This window comes from Tamandua tetradactyla, chromosome 4 (assembly GCF_023851605.1).
Source record: "Tamandua tetradactyla isolate mTamTet1 chromosome 4, mTamTet1.pri, whole genome shotgun sequence".
In the NCBI taxonomy this organism is placed as follows: Eukaryota; Metazoa; Chordata; class Mammalia; order Pilosa; family Myrmecophagidae; genus Tamandua; species Tamandua tetradactyla.
This window is the reverse complement of record NC_135330.1, coordinates 86,443,943-86,463,827: the sequence shown is the minus strand read 5'-3', so window position 1 is coordinate 86,463,827 and position 19,885 is coordinate 86,443,943. Positions and strand designations below refer to the sequence as shown.

General features: G+C 36.0%; 1 pseudogene; it reads left to right on the top strand.

The window, feature by feature from the left end:
* Positions 1-5,560: 5,560 nt before the first annotated feature.
* LOC143679124 (olfactory receptor 5D13-like) lies at positions 5,561-7,267 on the top strand (annotated as a pseudogene).
* The last annotated feature ends 12,618 nt before the right edge of the window (positions 7,268-19,885 follow it).

The following is a 19,885-nucleotide window of genomic DNA, read 5'->3' as shown; positions in this document are numbered from 1 at the left end:
TTTACCTGGTGTATAATTTAGGGTTTTCTAGCGAAACAGAATCAACAGGGAACGCTCACATATATAAAATTTATAAAGGTGTCTCACATGACCATGGGAACTCAGAGTTCAAAATCTGCAGGGCAGGCTGTGAAGCCAACATTCTGATGGAGGGTCTGGATGAACTCCACAGGAGAGGCTCACCAGCCAAAACAGGAAGAGACTGTCTCTTCTGAATCCTCCTTAAACAGCTCCCAGTGATCAGATTAAGCATTACTCATTGCAGAAGACACTCCCCTTTGACTGATTACAAATGGAATCAGCTCTGGATGTAGTTGACACGATCATGATTTAATTCTATGAAATGTCCTCATCACAACAGACAGGCTAGCACTTGCCCCCCCAAAAAACAGGTACTTGGTCAAGTTGACACATGAACCTGACCATGACAGTCCACCTCTTATCAACTTGGCAGGTATACATACCACCTTAAACCATACCTAATTTCTAAATAAAAAACAATAAAACATACATTTTTTCTTTCACCTAATAATACTCAACTGTCCTGCAATATAACTGAAAACACATTAAATCTCTCCAGAATACGGTGCAAATCCTTGGGTAATATTCATTCTTAAACTTGATATCTTACAATTTAAATAGTATGACATGAACAAAACAGCATTACAGTCCTTGTTTCTGTAACTGATCACATGGTTGAAGTTCATACTTATCACTACCTTCTTCCACAACCCATTTCACTTTCCCTTTACCCTCAGCAAGCGCTTCAGCTGGCCGTGGTTCTTTGCTTGTTGGGGTGACCCAAACCTTCATTCCTAAAGTTTCAGAGCCATTGGTAGTCCTGCCTGGATTGGGTTGTTGCAGTTTTCCATTCATTTTAATCACAGGGCATGGTAGTACTAAAAGACACCCTTTATAAATTTTATATTCCAAGAAAACTCTTCTTTATCTCCATTATGTATATGCAATCCTACTTCCCCCTGATACTCAGGGTCAATCACCCCAGACAATAATGTAATCCCCTTCTTGGCTTGTTGATCCAGTGGCATAAGTAGCCCAAAGTGACCGGGTGTCAGTCTTAGATTTCTTTCAATGAAATCATTGTTGTTTCTCCTGGTGAAAGAACTCCCCATTTTGGAACTAAAACCTGAAGACCAGCAGAGCTCAGGGTTGCAAGGACAAGGAGCAAAACCTTTCCTAGTGGATCACTAGGTGTAATAATGAGTGGTACCACTCCCATTTCTACCCCTTGGTTTCTGGATGCATGGATTCTGGCACCATACAGCAGACACTGAGTCAGAGCACATACAGCTTCCTGGAGATCATTACCCCAGCCTTTCAAGGTATTGCCACCTAGTTGGCACCGTAATTGAGTTTTCAAAAGGCCATTCCATCATTCTATCAATCCACCTGCTTCTGGATGATGGGGAACATGGTAAGACCAGAGAATTCCACGAGCATGTGCTCATTCCTGCACTTCATTTGCTGTGAAGTGTGTTCCTTGATCAGAAGCAATGCTATGTGGAATACCATGATGATGGATAAGGCATTCCGTAAGCCCATGGATGGTAGTTTTGGCAGAAGCATTGCACGCAGGGAAAGCAAACCCATATCCATAGTATGTATCTATTCCAGTTAGAACAAATTTCTGCCCCTTCCATGAAGAGAGTGGTCCAACGTAATCAACCTACCACCATGTAGCCGGCTGGTCACCTTGGGGAATGGTGCCTTATAGGGTGCTGAGTGTAAATCTCTGCTGCTGGCAGATTGTACACTCAACAGTGGCTGTAGCCAAGTCAGCCTTGTGAGTGGAAGTCCATATTGCTGAGCCCATGCAACCACCATGACAACTTTTTTCATGTGCCCGTTGGACAATGACAGGAGTTATTGTAGAAAGAGGCTGACTGGTATCCACAGAATGGGTCATCTTATCCACTTGATATTAGAAGCTTCCTCTGTTAAAGTCACCCTCTGGTGTGCAAATTACATGAGACACAAATATGTTCATGTTTTTAGCCCACTCAGAAAGGTCTATCCACATACTTCTTCCCCAGAACTCTTTGTCATCAATTTTCCAATTATGGTCTTTCCAAGTCCCTGAACAACCAGTCAAACCATTAGCAACAGCCCATGAGTCAGTATACAAACTCACCTCTGGACAGTTTTATTTCCAAGCAAAATGAACCACCAGGTGCACTGCTCGAAGTTCTGTCCACTGGGAGGATTTCCCCTCACCACTGTCCTTCCAGGACACCCCAAAAAGGGGTTGTAGTGCTGTTGTTGCCCATTTTTTGGGTGGTACCCGCATATCATGCTGAACCATTTGTAAACCAGGCCCAGATTTTCACTTCCTCAGCCAATTCACTGTAAGGAACTCCCTAAGAGGCCATGGCTATGGTCTGAGAAAGAGAGGTAATGTGGCAGTAATGGAGGCCATGGGCATTTGGGCCACTTCTTCATGTAGCTTACTTGTACCTTCAGGACCTGCTGTGGCCATTCTCACACATACCATTTCCATTTAACAATAGAGTACTGCTACAAATGCCCAACTTTATGGCTTGGTGGGTTAGACAACATCCAGTTCATCATAGACAACTCAGGTCTCATGGTAACTTGGTGGCCCATGGTTAAGTGTTCAGCCTCTACTAAGACTGAGTAGCAAGCCAAAAGTTGTTTCTCAAAGGGAGAGTAGTTATCTGCAGCATATGGTAAGGCTTTGCTCCAACATCCTAAGGGTCTGCATTGTGATTCTCCTATAGGCACCTGCCAAAGGCTACAAACAACATATTTATTTGCCACTGACACTTCTAACACCTTTGGATCTGCTGGATCATTCGGCCCAAGTGGCAGAGCAGCTTGTACAGAGCCTGGACCTGTTGCAGAGCCTATTCTTGTTCAGGTCCCCACTCAAAATTAGCAGCTTTTCTGCTCACTCAATAAATGGGCTGGAGTAGCACACCCAAATGTGCCAAATGTTGTGAAGTATGCAACAGTGTAAACGAACCCGTGAGGCATTTACTGAGTCAAAATAAGGCAGAAACAAGAGAGCAAATATTTTATGATATAATTAAAAAATACTTAAAAGAAAATCGGGGCCTAAATTGTTAGCTTTATAGCCATCACATTTAGTTCAGAGTGGTAATTCTTATTTCTGCTTGAGGGGCAGTTTTACATATGTATAATCTGGTATTTAGAGATAAGAATGAATCCAATCAGATTTGGATTAAGGTAATTCAGAATACATGTGTAAGGAAGACATTGCCTGTATTTTAGAACTTCACTTAATCTTTGAGAACAAAGGAGGAACATTTTGTTATGTCCAGGACCTACATTTTGTGTTGCACAAAATCTAACTCAACCTGTCTGGATAGATCATTTAAACAACCCAAACAGAGGGAGCCCAGAATAAGAATGAGAGCCTTTAATCATGTAAAGCTTAATGTAATGGCTGGATATATCCCAGAGTATACTAAGCAGATAATTAAAAAGTATTGGCAAGTCCCTTGACAGATGGGATAAAAATTATGGAACTATTAAACTTTACCACCAGAGAGACCCTGGATACTTTGTCAAACATTCGGGGCACCCAGATCAATAGGCCAAGTCATTGATATTGAGGCTTGCTCTTCTGAACCTTATGTATGTAGCTGAGAAGCTACTCATAAGTATGACTAAAATTCATGTCAAGATGACCTCTTTTGTTGCTCAGTTGTGGCCTTTCTCTCTATCTCTGCTAGTAAAACCATTGCTCTTCTCCCTACATGGGACATGGCATCCAGGGATGAAAACCTCCTTGGTGGCATGGAATATGACTCCCAGGGATGAGCCTGGCCCTGGCACTGTGGGGTCAGCAATGCCATCCAGACCAAAAGAGGGGGAAAGAAGTGTAACAAATAAAGTATCAGTGTCTGAGAGAATACAAATAGAGTCAAGATGCTACATTGGAGGCCACCCTTATGCATACTTCAGTTAGACATTGCTACCTATCATAATTTACCAAGCCCCAAACAAAAGCATCCCTGCAAATCCTAAAAGATACCTAAGGCATTTTACAAGATTCTACAAAGGTCTCAGGCACCAGGTTAGATTTCCAAAACCTGCAACCTACAGAAGGGTCCCTAGACCAGACAAATCCTGAAATACAGAGAGGCCAGCACTTTCAGAACATCAACTATTTCCATCCCCCTATCTCATATTATCAACAGCACTTTCCAACATGAAAAAGTAAGACTTGGCATAGCCCAAATACCTTAAAGAGTGGGAGAAAGATCAAAGTTGATGGTGAAGTTATACAGAGAAAATTGAGATTAACAAATAAATATGAATGCTAAATGATTATACTGATATTGCTTTTAGCTTCCAGTACATTTGAGCAGCTAGAAATAAAAACCTAAAATTGTGGAATTGTAAGCTATACCAAATTCTGAAATCTGTTTTACAGCTATTTGCTGTGATACCATGAAATTTATTGCTTTTGTGTATATATGTTATTTTAAGAGAAGGAGGAATACAATATAGAAGATAGAATTTAACAAATGAGTAGGACTGCTGAACCATTATACTGATATTTCTGTTGGTCTCCAGTGTCTTGGAGGAGGTAGAAGAAAAAATGAAAAATCATGGAAATGTAACCCGTACCAAACTTTAAAATCTTTTCTATAACTACTTGCTAAAATGTACCCGGAAATTTTTGCTTTTATATATATATATAGGTTATATTTCACAATTAAAAAGCTTAAAAAAATAAAATGCAAGGAAAAATGAGTGAAATTTATGGCTTGTTAAGACTAAACAAATATAACTGTATAGCCTAAAAAATTTGTGAATAAACTAATATAAACAAAGAGATTTTAATTTACTTTTTTTTTTAATTTTAGGGATAAAAAAAGTAGAGAAAGAGACAGAGAAAGAAAAAGAAAAAGAGAGCAAAGGATGTGGAAAAAAGGAGGGAAAGAAGAAGGGGGAAGGAGGGAGCCTAATGCGAGTAGAAGAATAATGGGTGGATGATATCATCACTGGAATTGCTAAAGTTAAAATCAGACAAATTTCGAGTAATGCTTTCTCCTCAAGTTTCCTCATTCTTTCATATATCTGTTTCTGGAAATTTATTAGACATATGTAGGATTTTTTCTTTCTAATTCTTATTTTAAGTACTCCTTCATCTCATTATCTCTCTTTGCTGCATTCTGGATCAGTTCCAAACAGTTATCATGAAATTTACTGAGTTTTATAGTAACTGTTTTTGCCCTTCGTGGACTCTTTTGGCAGTCTGGTGGAGACTATGAATGAATTCCTAGAAGCATACTTTAAAATAAATAATTAAAATACATAGAATTACAAAAATAATTATATTGATGTACAATTAGCAAAATATTAAAAATGCAAATTTTCATTAGAGTAATAACCATGATTCACCAATCATGTATTAGAGAACAATATCAATATCCCTGTCTATAGACTACTGACATTCAGAGATGGGGATGAGTATAAAAGTATTTTGAGGTAGTTTTCATCTCTAAATGATATAATGTATGTGAGCCTATGATCAAAAGTAGTGATAATGGTACTGTGGTTTATGCTTAGCTTCATAATTGAGGGACAGACTTAATTTCAGTGATAATTGAGTGAAAATAAAGATGTATTTTTCCATCTTAATTAATTTGTACTGTCTTTTCATCGATTTTTCTTTCTTTATGTGATGGTATTACTCATTTCCATAATTTCCATTTCCATATTTTTCAAATAGTGATGGGCTTGTACATATTGTCTTGCCTTAGATAACTATATCTGTGGATACTATTTTACATTTTAAAATCTTCATGTTAAGTAATTTCCATATGTCTTCTCATCTGTGGTTCCTTGACTGCAATGCTCCTGAATCTGCTAAGTATATCTCCTGCCCATGAATTTCCTTATGTTTTTAAGTGAGGTCTTCCTCAATGGAGTTTAACTTCACTGAAGATACATTTATGTAATTGCTCTTAAATTGTATTTTCTTGTGAAGAAGAGAACTTCACCTCAGATGCCTTAGATGAAATGGTGGAAACACAAGTTGAAAGGAAGCTGAGTCCCTATAAAACCCATTGTATTACACCTAACTTCCCAATGATCAGAAATGCATTTTGGGCATTGTACGAGTAAGAAACAAACTTGTGTCTAGGTGTAGGTATTTTTACGTGAATTTGTTAAGGCATGATGAATAGAGTTACCATCTTTAATAGATATATTATTTATGGAGACATACTATACCTTTCAAAGGTCCTCATTTTATTGGCTTAATTCAACTTTTGTTTCTCTGGATCAACTTTCCTATTTTGTCCACAGGAACCAAGGAAATCAGAGTGCTGGAGCCACATTCGTCCTCTTGGGGTTCTCAGAATACCCAGACCTACAGGTGCCTCTCTTCTTTTTATTCCTGACCATCTACACAATCACTGTGGTGGGAAATCTGGGCATGATTGTCATCATCAGGATCAATCCTAAACTTCAGACCCCCATGTACTTTTTCCTGAGCCATCTGTCCTGTGTTGACTTCTATTACTCCACAGTGGTTACACCCAAACACTTAGAAAACTTGGTTGTGGCAGACAGAACCATCTCCTTCACACAGTGCATCATGCAGTTCTTCTTTGCATGCATTTGTGTAGTGACAGAAACATTCATACTGGCAGTGATGGCCTATGACTCTTTTGTGGCAGTTTGTAACCCTCTGTTATACACTGTTGCAATGTCCCAGAAACTGTGTTGTTTCTTGGTTGCTTCCTAATACTCCTGGGGTATAGTGTGTTCCCTAATACTTACCTACTTTTTATTGGAATTATCCTTCATAGGAAATAATATCATAAATAGCTTTGTCTGTGAACATGCTGCAATTGTGGCTGTGTCCTGCTCTAACCCGTACATTAGCCAGATTATCATTTTAGTGACTGCCACATTCAATGAAATCAGCAGCTTGATGATCATTCTTATTTCCTATGCTTTTATTTTTATCACTGTCATAAAGATGACTTCAACTGGGCAGCACCATAAAGCCTTTTCCACATGTGTCTCACACCTAACTGTCATTACCATCTTCCATGGAACTATCCTTTTTCTCTACTGTGTTCCTAAATCTAAATGCTCATGGGTCATGGTCAAGATGGCCTCTCTCTCTTACACAGTGGTCATCCCCATGCTGAATCCAATGATCTCCAGCCTCAGGAACAAAGATATGAAGACAACCATCCAGAAATTGATCCATGCCAAATTACTCTGCTACAAAATGTAAAGTTTGTTCAAGATGTACTTATTCATTTTCAAGAGAACATGGGCAATCATCCAAGACTTCCAGTCATTTTAATTATTCAAAATCCAATTTCAAATAGCAAAGCAGTAACTGTATCTAATATAACTCCAAGTTGACTGATCACTCAACATCTGTTTAAAGTTGTATAAATTTACTGTAAAATCATAAGTAACAATTAAAGCCCAGGACATTTAAATTGTCTGTAGACTCAGAGTTCTGCATGTAAAGACTTTTGAGTTAATGTACATAAGCATTAGGTTGTCCAGGGAAACCTCCTGTTCTTTTGAAATCATTCAGAGAATGGGTTTATAGTGATAATCTGAAAATGTATATCTTATTATGAAAGAAGATACATCATAGTAAAATATAATAAACTAAGAGCCAAATTATTGCAAACTGTATTGGCTCTTTATACATTAAAACAACAAAAATAAAATTTAAAAACTGAACATTTTAGAAATCACTATCTATAACTTGAATTTGTTATTCATGACAACCTTGAGTTTTGTATAATTTTGCTATTGATAATTTGCTGTTGGTGCATAACTAAAATAAGTAAAATTTCAATGCTTTTATTATTCTTAAGAATAATAAAAATGAATAAGTACATCTTGAACAAACTTTACATTTTGTAGCAGAATAATTTGGTATAGATTAATCTAGGTTAACTGGGTAGCTCTGCTAACATCAGCTGACACATCTGGTTCAATTTATCTAGTCTTGTCTCCACTGGTGAACTCACCTCTAGTCTATAGATCTGCTTGTTGATTGGGCAGCAATTCCACATGAATTTGAGAATTTTTTTCCACTTTGAAAAATAACTGCTTGAGTTTTGATAGGAATTGTCCTGAATCTCTAGATCACTTTGGATGGTACTGACAATTTGAGAATATTATGACATATAGTCTGTGAGCATAATATGCCTTTCTGTTCATTAGGTCTTTCATTTTTTTCAGCAATGTTTTGTTTCCAGTGTACAGGTCTTTCACTTTCTTGGTTAAATTTACTATTAGATATTTTATTCTTTTTAGAAGGTAATGTAAATAGAGTTATTTCCTTGTTTCATTTTCATATGGTTCATTGCTATTATATACAAATGCAACCAATTCTTCCACATTGATCTTTTTGATGCACTGCAAATTTGATGAATGCATTTCTTAGCCCCAGTAGCTTTCTTTTAGAATCTTTGGGATTGTCTCTCTTCTTATATAAAATCATGATATCTATCGACATAGATAATTTTACTTCTTCTTTTGAATTTTTCAGAATAAGAAATTCAAATTATAATTATTTCTGAAGTGTCAGGTTTCTAATTTTTATTTTTTGTTGTCATAATATACAGGGAGCAAATAAACCTTATGTAAACAAGTAAAACCTAATCAAATCATATTTGCCTAATTACTTTGTGTACTGGTTTGAAAGGATGTATGTACCCTAGATAAGCCATGTTTTAATCAAAATCCCATTTCATAAAGGCAGAATAATCCCTATTCTATACTATATACTTGAAGCTGCAATCAGATCATCTCACTGGAGATGTGATTTAATCAAGAGTGGTTGTTAAACTGGATGAGATGATGACATGTCTCCACCCATTTGGGTGGGTCTTGAGAAGTTTCTGGAGTCCTATAAAAGAAGAAACATTTTGGAGAATGAAAGAGATTCAGAGAGAGCAGAGAATCCTGCAGCACCACGAAGCACAGAGTCCATGAGCCAGCAATCTTTGGAAATGAAGAAAGAAAATGCCTCTCGGGGAGCTTCATGAAACTGGAAGCCAGGAGAGAAAGCTAGCAGATGACACTGTGTTTGCCATCTGCCCTTCCAGCTGAGAAAGAGGCCCTGACTGTGTTCACCATGGGCTTTCTCACTTGAGAGTGAAACCCTGAACTTGATTGGCCTACTTGAACCAAGGTATCTTTCCCTGGACGCCTCAGATTAGACATTTATATAGATTTGATTTAATTGGGACACTTTCTTGGCCTTAGAACTGTAAATACCAACTTATTAAATTCCCCCTTTTAAAAGCCATTCTGTTTCCTGTATATTGCATTCTGGCAGCTAGTAAACTAGAACCCTCTGTCTAGGAAGTCTAGCATGACACTGATTAGCAGTGGTAAAAGTAAGGCATCCTTGTCTGTTTCAGGTCTTAGAGGGAAACTTTCAGTTTTTCACCATGGAATATGATGTTAACAATGAAGTTTTTATAAATGGCCATCATCACATTGAGGTAGTTTTCTTGAGTTTCTTTATCATGAGAGGATGTTGAATTTTGTCAAATGCATTTTTGCAAGAGTTGGAATGATCATTTTTTTTTTAGTTTTCCTCCTTTCATTTTTATTAATGTGATATGTTATAATGATCGATTTTATTATGTTGACTCACCATTGTATTCTTGGGATAAATCTCACCTGATAATATGTGCATAATACATTGAATATGTTCTTGGGTTCAGTTTTCAAGTATTTTTATTATTTTTAAATCATATTCACAAGGGGTATTGGTAGACATTCTTCTTTTCCTAAAATGTCTTTATCTGACTCTGATCAGACTATTGCTGACATTAAAGTATGAATTAGAAAGTTTTCCCTCCTCTAAATTTTTTTTTGAAAATTTAAGGATTGACATTTTAATTCTGATTTGAATGCTTGTTAGAGTTTATCAGTGTAATAATCATTCTGTCACAGTTTTTTCTTAGTTGGGAGGTTTATGTTTACTGATTCATTATGTTTACTTGTTATTGGTTTGTTGAAATTTTCTCTCTTTAGATGATTTGTGTGTTTCAAGGAATTCTTTATTATTCATAGATAATGAAATTATTATCTATTATTAGATAATCTATATTATTATTAGATAATCTGTATTAGATAATTATTAGCTGAATTAGTTCATAGATAATGAAAATTACTATTCATAATACTCTCTTATCATCCTTTTTATTTCTGTTAGATCACTAACAATGATTTACTTTCATTTCTAATTTTAATCAATTGTGTCTTCTATGTGTTTTTTTTTCAAGTGGTGATATTAAAGCCTAAATTTCCCTCTGATTGCTGCCTGTGTTAGATCCCATACACTTTGGTATGTTGTGTTTTCATTTTCATTCATCTATATTCATATTCAATTTTCAATTGTGATTTCTTCTTTGATCTATTTGATGTTTAATAGTGTGCTGTTTAATTTTCACACGTTTAGTATTTTCCAGTTTAGCTTCTCTTGTTGATTTCCAGCTTCATTTCATATTAGTCTTAGAAAATCCATGGTATGATTCCAAACATTGACTGAGATTTGTTTTGAGACTTAGTATATGATATATCCTGGAGAATGATTTCTGTACACTTGAGAATAATGAGTTTTCTGATGTTCATGTGTGGAGAGTTTTATATATACCTGTTAGGTCTAGTTGATTTATAGTGATGTTCAAGTCCTCTATTTCCTCATTGATCATCTGTCTAGATAGCTTAATCACTATTGAAATTGACACATTGAAGTCTCCTGCTATTACTGTAGAATTGTTTATTTCTCCCTTAAGTTATGTCAATGTTCACTTGCTACCTTTTGGAACTCTTTTGTTAGGCAATATATTTTTATAATGTTATATATTTTGATGAATCAACACTCTATTCAATATATAATTTATTATTATATATTGTATGTATATAATATAAAATGTCTTGTAGCAACTGAGACTTAAAGTGTATTTTGTCTGATGTGAGCATATCTACCTCAACTATCTTTTGGTTATTTTCATGGAATATCTTTTTTCAACTTTTCATGTTCACCTTATTTGTGTCTTTGGAACCAAAGTGACTCTCTTGTAGACAGCATAGAGTTAGATCATGATTTCTTTTTCTTAATCTATTCTGAAAAACTGTTCTTTTTTAAATGGAAATTTCAATAAATTTTCATTTTTAAAAATTATTGATGTTATTAGTTACTTCTAATGTTTTGCTGTTCACTTTTTCTATGTCTTATGTCTTCATAGTCCAATATTACTGACTCTATTTATACCTACTTGACCTTTTGTAGTGAACTATCTTGCATAATTTCTCATTCCTTTGGGTATATTTTAGATAATTTATTTGAGGGTATCATAGTGTGTTGACTGTGGATGAGACAGAGGTCACATGCTCACTGCAGAGATACAGCAAAGCTGTCTCTGTGGGAAAAGGCATCTGATGTCCTGAAATGACTAAAGTGTTTCACAGTTGCTTGAGTCTGTGAAACTTTTTGACTCATCCAGTTACAAGGAAGCAGATGGTTCAGCCCAAGCTTCCTCCTTCCCCATTCTTTAGTTACATTTTTTACTTTCCTTATCTTGCAACCCTATAAAATAAACAGTGCTGAACCTCTCAGAATATTTGAGTCTCCATCCGTGCTGAGTACCACCTGGTTCCATCTTTCACTACATCTTTGTCTCTTGTGTTCCTTTCTCAATTTTCCCCTTGCCTCACACCTCCCTTCAGTCCTGGCACTGAGCTGCACTGGTCATGGCAATGGGGCTCATATTTAATATACTAAAGTTATATCTTGTTGGAAGCAATATCATTCTTACTTCAATAATGTATACAAGTCATGCTTTCATACCTGTCTGGGCTTTTTTATGTTGTTTTTAATCATGAAATTTCTTTTTAGACTGTATGTCCAAGAACAAAGATTTATAATATTTTATGTACTTGTATTATAGTAATATAAAAAGTAAAATGAAGGACTTACTAACTAAAAATACAATAATATAACATTTGTATTAACTCATGCATCTCCCTTTATTGGAGATCTCTGTTTCTTCATATAGCTTCAATTTCCCATTTTTTTCCTTTCTTTTTAATCTGAAGAACTCATTTTAGTGTTTTTTTTTCTAGAACAGAGATGGGGTAAAAAGCTCCCTCAGCTTTCATATACTTAGGAATGCTTTAATTTTTTCCCTCATTTTTAGAAGGAGAGTTTTATTGGGTATAGAATTCTTGATTGACAAATTTTTTTCCTTCAACACTTTAAATATGTTGAAATAACTTTTGGTTTCACCTCACACATAAATGAATTGAACTTGAATCCATGTCTATAATTTGCTCCAATGATAATAAAATTAACACAGTACCAGATCAAAAGAGGTACACACTTGGACTAGGCTGTATTGAATAATGTTCTTATTCAAAATTCAAAGTTTTAGGTGTCACTAATGTAGGGTACCAGCATGTGAATGTAAAACAAGGGCAAAAAGAAGGGGGTTGCTCCTTTTGGTTTGTTTTTGTTCCTATAAGCTAAGATACAGCAATGACTCTTAGGTTTTGCTATGGATAAAAATGTCATTGCAGCTGGGACTTGCTTCTTTCCCACAATAGTCATCATTATGATCATGTAACTGCATTTCCTTCAAGTTTATGGTTGCATAGAGTTTTTTTAATGAATATGAATATATCAATTTAGATTAGATTATTGTTTTGAATATGTATATCTTTCCCTCTGCTTACCTCACAGGAGAATTGAAATTCCATTTTCAACTGGGAATGTTAGTGTACATGAAATGAGTAGAGACTTGCAATGTGCTGGTTTATTTCTGCTTGCCCTCCTCTGCTTCTGCCATCATTATAAGAGACTATACCCCAGGTATGCTACTACTCTCAGAAGAAATAGAGTGGACCATGGCCATCCTCACTGATGCTTTACCTAAAGTGAGACACAGTAATATCAACTCACCCCTAAAGTTTTATGATCAAGAAACAAATATTTAATTTTTTTCATTAAGATTTTAAGATATTCTACTATGCAGCAGTAGCTTAATGACATAGAAATTGGTAAATGAAGTGAGAAACTGCCATAAAACAAACAAAACAAAGCATAAAAACAGATCTGTGGCCTTTACTGTGGGTCAGTCAGCAGCTGGTGAAGAAACACGGAAGAGAAGGAATCTGGAATGTATAAACCAATGCTTACAATATATTTTTATAAGTAGAAGTTCATTATTTTAGTGAAGGCAAATGTATTAATCTTTTCTTTATGGGGAGTATTTTATGTATGCATGTTTGTGTGCATAGATGTATATCTCATTTAAAAAATCCTTTCCAATACTGAAGCATATTCTGAGGCACATTAGCTTATAAAAGTTATGTTTAAGCTTGAGTGTTTATTTCCCTTTGTCATTTTATTACTATTCTAGTTGCTGTATCATTTTGATATATGGCACAATAACCATATTCAATGATCCCACCTGCATTAGCTGAGAAGCATTCCTCGCAGATCTGTAGTGTAATCTCCAATATGAAGCATTCAATTTAGCAAAGCCTATTTATGGACTCACGTTCCACTGCACTCTTCATTGTTCCTTACAACAATATCACATTGAATTATTTAACATATGTGCTGGTTTGAAAGGATGCATGTACCCTAAAAAGCCATGTTTTAATCCTAATCCTATTTTGAAAAAGGCAGCCATTTATTCTAATCCTTATTTAGTACTGTATGAGACTATAATTAGATCATCTCCCTGGAGATTTGACTCAATCAAGAGTGATTACTAAACTGGATTAGGTGGAACATCTCCACCCATTCAGGTGGGTCTTGACTCATTTATGGTAATACTATAAACGAGGAAACATTTTGGAGAAAGTGAGAGATTCTGAGAGAGCAGAATGACATAGTCATGAGAAGCAAAGAGTCCACCAGCCAGTGACCTTTGGAAATGAAGAAGGAAAATGCTTCCTGGGGAGCTTCATGAAACAGGAAGCCAGGAGAAGAAGCTGGCAGATGATGCCATATTCACTGTGTGCCTTTCCAGATGAGAGAGAAACTGACTGTGCTTGCCATGTGCCTTTCCACTTGAGAGAGAAACCCTGAACTTCATAAGCTTCCTTAAACCAAGTTATTTTTCCCTGGATGACTTAGATTGGACATTTCTATAGACTTGCTTAATTGGAACATTTCCATGGCCTATAGACTGAACTTGCAACTTATCAAATCCCCCTTTTTAAAAATCTTCTGTTTCTGGTATGTTGCATTCTGGCAGCTAGTAAACTAGAACAGATTTTGGTACTGGAGAGTGGGGTGCTGCTGCAGTTTGCAGATATCAAACATGTTGGAACAGTTTAAATGGATAAGGGGAAGAATCTGGAGGAGTTATGGAGAGGCCTGATAGAGAAGGCCTAGAATGCTTTGAAGAGGCTGTTGGTAAAAATGTGGACTCTAAAGATACCTGTGACCAGGATCTAGACAGAAATAGGTGTGTGCTATTGCAGACTGGAAGGAAGGCAATCCTTGTTTTAAAATAACAGATAGTCTGGCAAAATTGACTAGTGGCTTTGACTGGAAGACAAATTTTAAAAGCCATGAACTTTGATATTTAGCAGAAGAGATTTCCAGGTTAAATGTGGAAAGTGCAGCCTTGTTTCTCTTCACAGTTTATAGTGAAATGCAATAGGAAGGAGATAAGCTGAGAATTTAACTCTTGGGTACAAAGAAACTAGAAATTGATATTCTGAAAAATTCTAGGCCTCCAGGAAGGGAGACACCAGAGAATAGTGCCCCACATAAGGTCTTGGCCAAATGTGAAACCAGCCAGCCATTTCAGAGAAAGCCAGGATTGGACATGGGGTATCCAGGAAGGATTTGTGGAAACTCCTATGTCTGATGGGCATGATCCAAGGCTACTGCATAGAAAGCCAATGAGAGTGTTGTGGGACCTGTATAAACAGAGTTGCTGCCAGTCTAGACTGGAGGGTTCGGAGAAGGGATACATTGGAGAAAAAATAACTTCAGAAGCAAAACCATTGAGGCTGAGTTCTGAAGCCAAGAAGCTTTGGGCCAGGAGAGCAGACTCACCCAAGCCCATGAGTTTGAGTTTGCCCCAAACACAGAGGATGGACCTTCCAGCTTCTCACAGTAGAAGAGTCATGCCACTTCAGCCCTTGGAGAGGGCAAAACACATTCCTTGGGGTCTGGGGAGAGCCTGGCTGCCACCACATGGAAGGGTTGAGTGTGTGCCCTAGAGATGGCACAGAGCCCGGGTACAGCCATGATCCTTGGAGAGGTGGAGCTGAGAAAAAGTTGGTCTCCCCAATATCCCTCAAGGTTGCATTTGGAGAGAGGCAGACCTCTGCACAGGCCTTTGGAAAGGGTGGGACTGCCGCTTTCTAAATCCCCAAAGATAAATGACTCTGAAAGCTTGAAATCTAATGGCCTTTGCCCTGCAGTTTTTTGAAACTGTATGGGTCCAGTGACTCCTGTGTTTCTCCCTCCCTATGGAAATGTGCATATGTATCCTATGACTGTTCCTCCTTTGTATGTTGGCAGCAAATAACTTGTTTTGAGTTTTTACAGTTCCAGAATCAGAGGAAAACTTTGCTTTTGAACACACCAGGTCTGCAACTAACTTAGATTTTGTACTGGTTTTAACCTTATATTATATTTGTAATGTTATAAGAATAGCTTAAGTTTTCTGATATTGTGATGGAATGGATGTATTATGTATATGGGAAAAACATCTTTTTTAAGGTCCAGAGGGTGGAATGTGTTGGTTTGAAAAGATGTATGTACCTAAAAAGCCATGTTTTAATCCTAATCCCATTTTGTAAAGGTAGCTGTTTCTTTTAATCCCTATCCAGTACTGTATGTTTGAGACTGAAATTAGATCATTGCCCTGAAGATGTGACTCAGTCAACTGTTGATTGTTAAGCATTTGGGTGGATCTTGATTAGTTTATGGGAATCTTTTAAAAGAGGAAATATTTTGGAGAAAGTGAGAGATTCTGAGAGAGCAGCACATCATAGGCATGAGAAGCAAAGAATCCACCAGCCAGCAACCTTTGGAAATGAAGAAGGAAAACATCTCCAGAGGAGCTTCATGAAAAAGGAAGCCAGGAGAAGAAGCTAGCAGAGGATGCCATATTCACCGCGTGTCCTTCCAAATGAGAGAGAAACTCTGACTGTGTTTGTCATGTGCCTTTCCACTTGAGAGAGAAATCCTGAATTTCATCAGCCTCCTGAACTAAGCTGTTTTTCCCTGGATGCCTTAGATTGGACATTTCTAAGACTTGCTTATTGGGGCATTTCTATTGCCTATAAACTGTGAACTTGCAACTTATTAAATTTCCATTTTTAAAAGCTTTCTGTTTCTGGTATATTGCATTCTGGCAGCTAGCAACCTAGAACACCATAGATACAAACTAGTCTTGATTTTTTTTAATCAAACAAAGCCTTATGATTTCATTTTTCCCTGAATACTTTATCAAATCAAAGGGAAATAGTAATAATGATAATAAAAACAATTTGATTTTTTATTGGAATTGAATGGATTGAATAAAATGTATCTGGGAAGAATGGTCACACTTATAACATTGATTCTCTTTAACCTGTAAATATAGTAGAACTCTATTTAGGTACAATTTAAATTCCCTTAACATATTTTTGTAATTATATATTTAGAGAAATTAAATAATTTCTCATGATTTGTTCCTAGGTATCTCTTATATTTAACACTATTATAAGTATTTTATTTTTAAAAATTTTCATTTTTATGATGCTCATATATAAACATACCATTAATTCTTATATATTTTTTATTTATCTAGCAACCTTGGAAATCTCTTATTTGAGTATTATTTTAAATTGTTTCTGTAAAATGTCATATACTATGAAAAAATGATTTTATGTTTGTTTTTGTTTTGCTATAAATATTCTCTTCCTATCAATCTCTGCTTATAGGTACCAATAAGTTTACCCAATCATGCTGTTTAAAACTTTCAGTATGATTGTCAAAAAAAGAAAGTTGACAATATCATCTTATGCTTTCAAAAAGAAATAATTTGTTTCACTATTAAGTATGAAATTTTCATATATCATGTGAATCAACTTAATCAAATTAAGAAATTCACTTCTAATTTTAATTTTCTAATCACTTTTTTTTCATTTTTGGTATGGGAAGTCTCCAGGAATCAAATCTGGGTCTCCTGTATGGCAGGCAAGAATTCTGTCACTGAGCCACCACTGCACTGCCCCTTCTAACCACTTTTTAATCAGGTACTGGTGTTGAATTTTACCAGATATTGATCCTAAAAATATTTATATGATCATGTCTTTACTTTTTTAATCTACTAGTTGTTGGAGGTGTTACATTCATTGATTGCTAATTATTATAGTCATGAACTATTTATCTAAAGATGTAGGAAGACACTATTCAGAGGTTTCTTCTACATGGACCTCTGATTGTGCATTCCAGCATATTTTCATCTATCTGCTAAAGACATATATATATATGTATATATAGAGAGATAGATATACATATACAGATATATATACCAATACTCTATGTATACTTTATATATGTATATATATTGTCTACATCTATTTTGATAGCTGTTTCTGTACCTGTATCTATATATTTATATCATATATATCTATATCTATTTGAGTCCAGAAACACAACTGCAGCTCTAGTAACTGCAATTAGCTTTGGCTTATGCAGACTGAATTTCAGAAAAATAAAAACTTACAAAATTTATTTAGTTACCACAGCATGGAACCCTAGGCATTCCACTTCATTTTAACCATATAACCATCAGTAGACATTATCAAATATGTATGATGAACAGATATTTTTTATTTATTTGAAAAATTGGTGACTCCTAGATAATATTTTGTGGCCTTCAACTGACAATAAATGTCCTAAATATTGTTCCCCAGTGTGGCAATATAATTTCCTTAGTGAGGACTTATGCCCCTGTGAAGCAAGAAAGGTACTAAAGCTAAAGTATTTGTTTTTGAATTTATCTTTCATTTCTTAGAATATCAACAAATCATTAATATCTGAGCATATTTCCCCAAGTTTTTCTGTGAAAGAGTAGATAAAATAGAGGTGTTTCAAAACCCTTGAGGAATACTTTGCTGTAAATACAGGACTTTTTAAAGAACTAAACTCAAACAGAATTTAGATTTGTCCACTACAGGGACAGTGTTCTAGTTTGCTAGCTGCCAGAATGCAACACACCAGAAATGGATTGGCTTTTATTTTGTTAGCTTTTCAGAGGAAAGGCAGCTAACTTTCATCTGAGGTTCTTTCTTACATGGAAAGGCTCAGGGTAATTTCTGCTGACCTTCTCTCCAGGCCTCTGAGTTCCAACAACTTTCCCCAGGTGATTCCTCACTGCATCTCCAAAGGCCTGGGCTGAGCTGCGAGTGCTGAGAGGAGTATGTCGAGCTGCTTGGGCTGTGTAATGTTGCACTCTCTCATTTAAGCACCAGCCAATTAGGTCAAATGTCTTCATTGCAGCAGGCATGCCTCCTAGCCAACTGCAGATGTAATCAGCAACAGATGAGGTTCATGTACCATTGGTTCATGTCCACAGCAACAGAACTAGGTACCTTTGCCTGGCCAAGTTGACAACTGAATCTAACTACCACAGACAGAAAGAAAGAAAAATATTTAGAAGCAGAATATAGATCACCTACATGCAGAGCAAAGCTGAAGATGACAGTACTAAAGTCAGTAGAAGAATGGTTGCAGTATTAGGAACTACAGGGGTTGATGCAACAATAAATTTATTTACCTCCGTATGATCTTATACAAATTAAAATAGTGATTGACCATTCTTTTTTTTTTATCTTAAATCAAGTTTACCTTCATTTTTTTACTGGAAGTATTATGGAGTGAGCATCCTTGTTTTACATTTTTTTTCTAGTCCTTTTATAACTGGTTTTATTTCTTCTCATGGAGCTCATGACAAATGAAGCTGTTTTACACATGCCCATGCTACCCTTTTGGTAAAATGTTTTGTTGTTGTTGTTGTTGTTCTATTACCTTGAATTACTGCAGTATCCTTCTCTAGAGCCCCAAAAGATGGACCACTTTCATTGTACTTTGAGGGCTTTTCCAGCTTGGTGTGAAACTGCCACTCTCTACTCTATTCCCTGTTTTTTTTTTCAGAAGGCCTGTAGTAACCACATCATATGCCTTTTTCTTCCCAGGAGCTCCTCAAACACCTTGTGGAGAACAGAATATGGTAGCCTTTATGTTGTGCAACAAGTCCCACTCCAAAGTTTTTATAGGAAAATTAGAAAAAATTAAAAAACCTCTCCCACAGTCAGAGAACCCATCCATATTGGAATTGTGAAAGAAAAGAAACATGTACATAGAAACAATACTGACCCAAAATATGAACATCTTGTTTTGATCTATCAGAAGAAACAAACTGAGAAATTCCTAAGTAAATTGCAATGAAAGTAGCACTTAAAATCATACATAACACCAGTATCAGCAGTTCCCAACTCTGAGTTTCCTTAAAAATATAAATTTTATTCATTAGTTTTCTGGGTTTTCCTTTTTCCCTGAGTCTCCTTGACTGTCTTTCTACAAGCACCCTTTAAATGTTCTTTCTTCTGTCTTCTTGTGATAACAAATAGCTTTCCCTTCTTCCTTTTCTCTCTTCATAAATTGGTCAGGGTAGAGGTTATTCCCTTTAGTAAAGAGTTTTAGTAGAATGAGTTTGCATTTCTACTTTTCCTTTTTGTTCTTCTCTAGACCATCTCAAAACTGAGGAGCTGCTGCTAAGATCTGAGTAATAGTCTGTCCTTGCTCTCCTTCCACCATTTCCCTAACTTCAGTTTAAATAGTTGG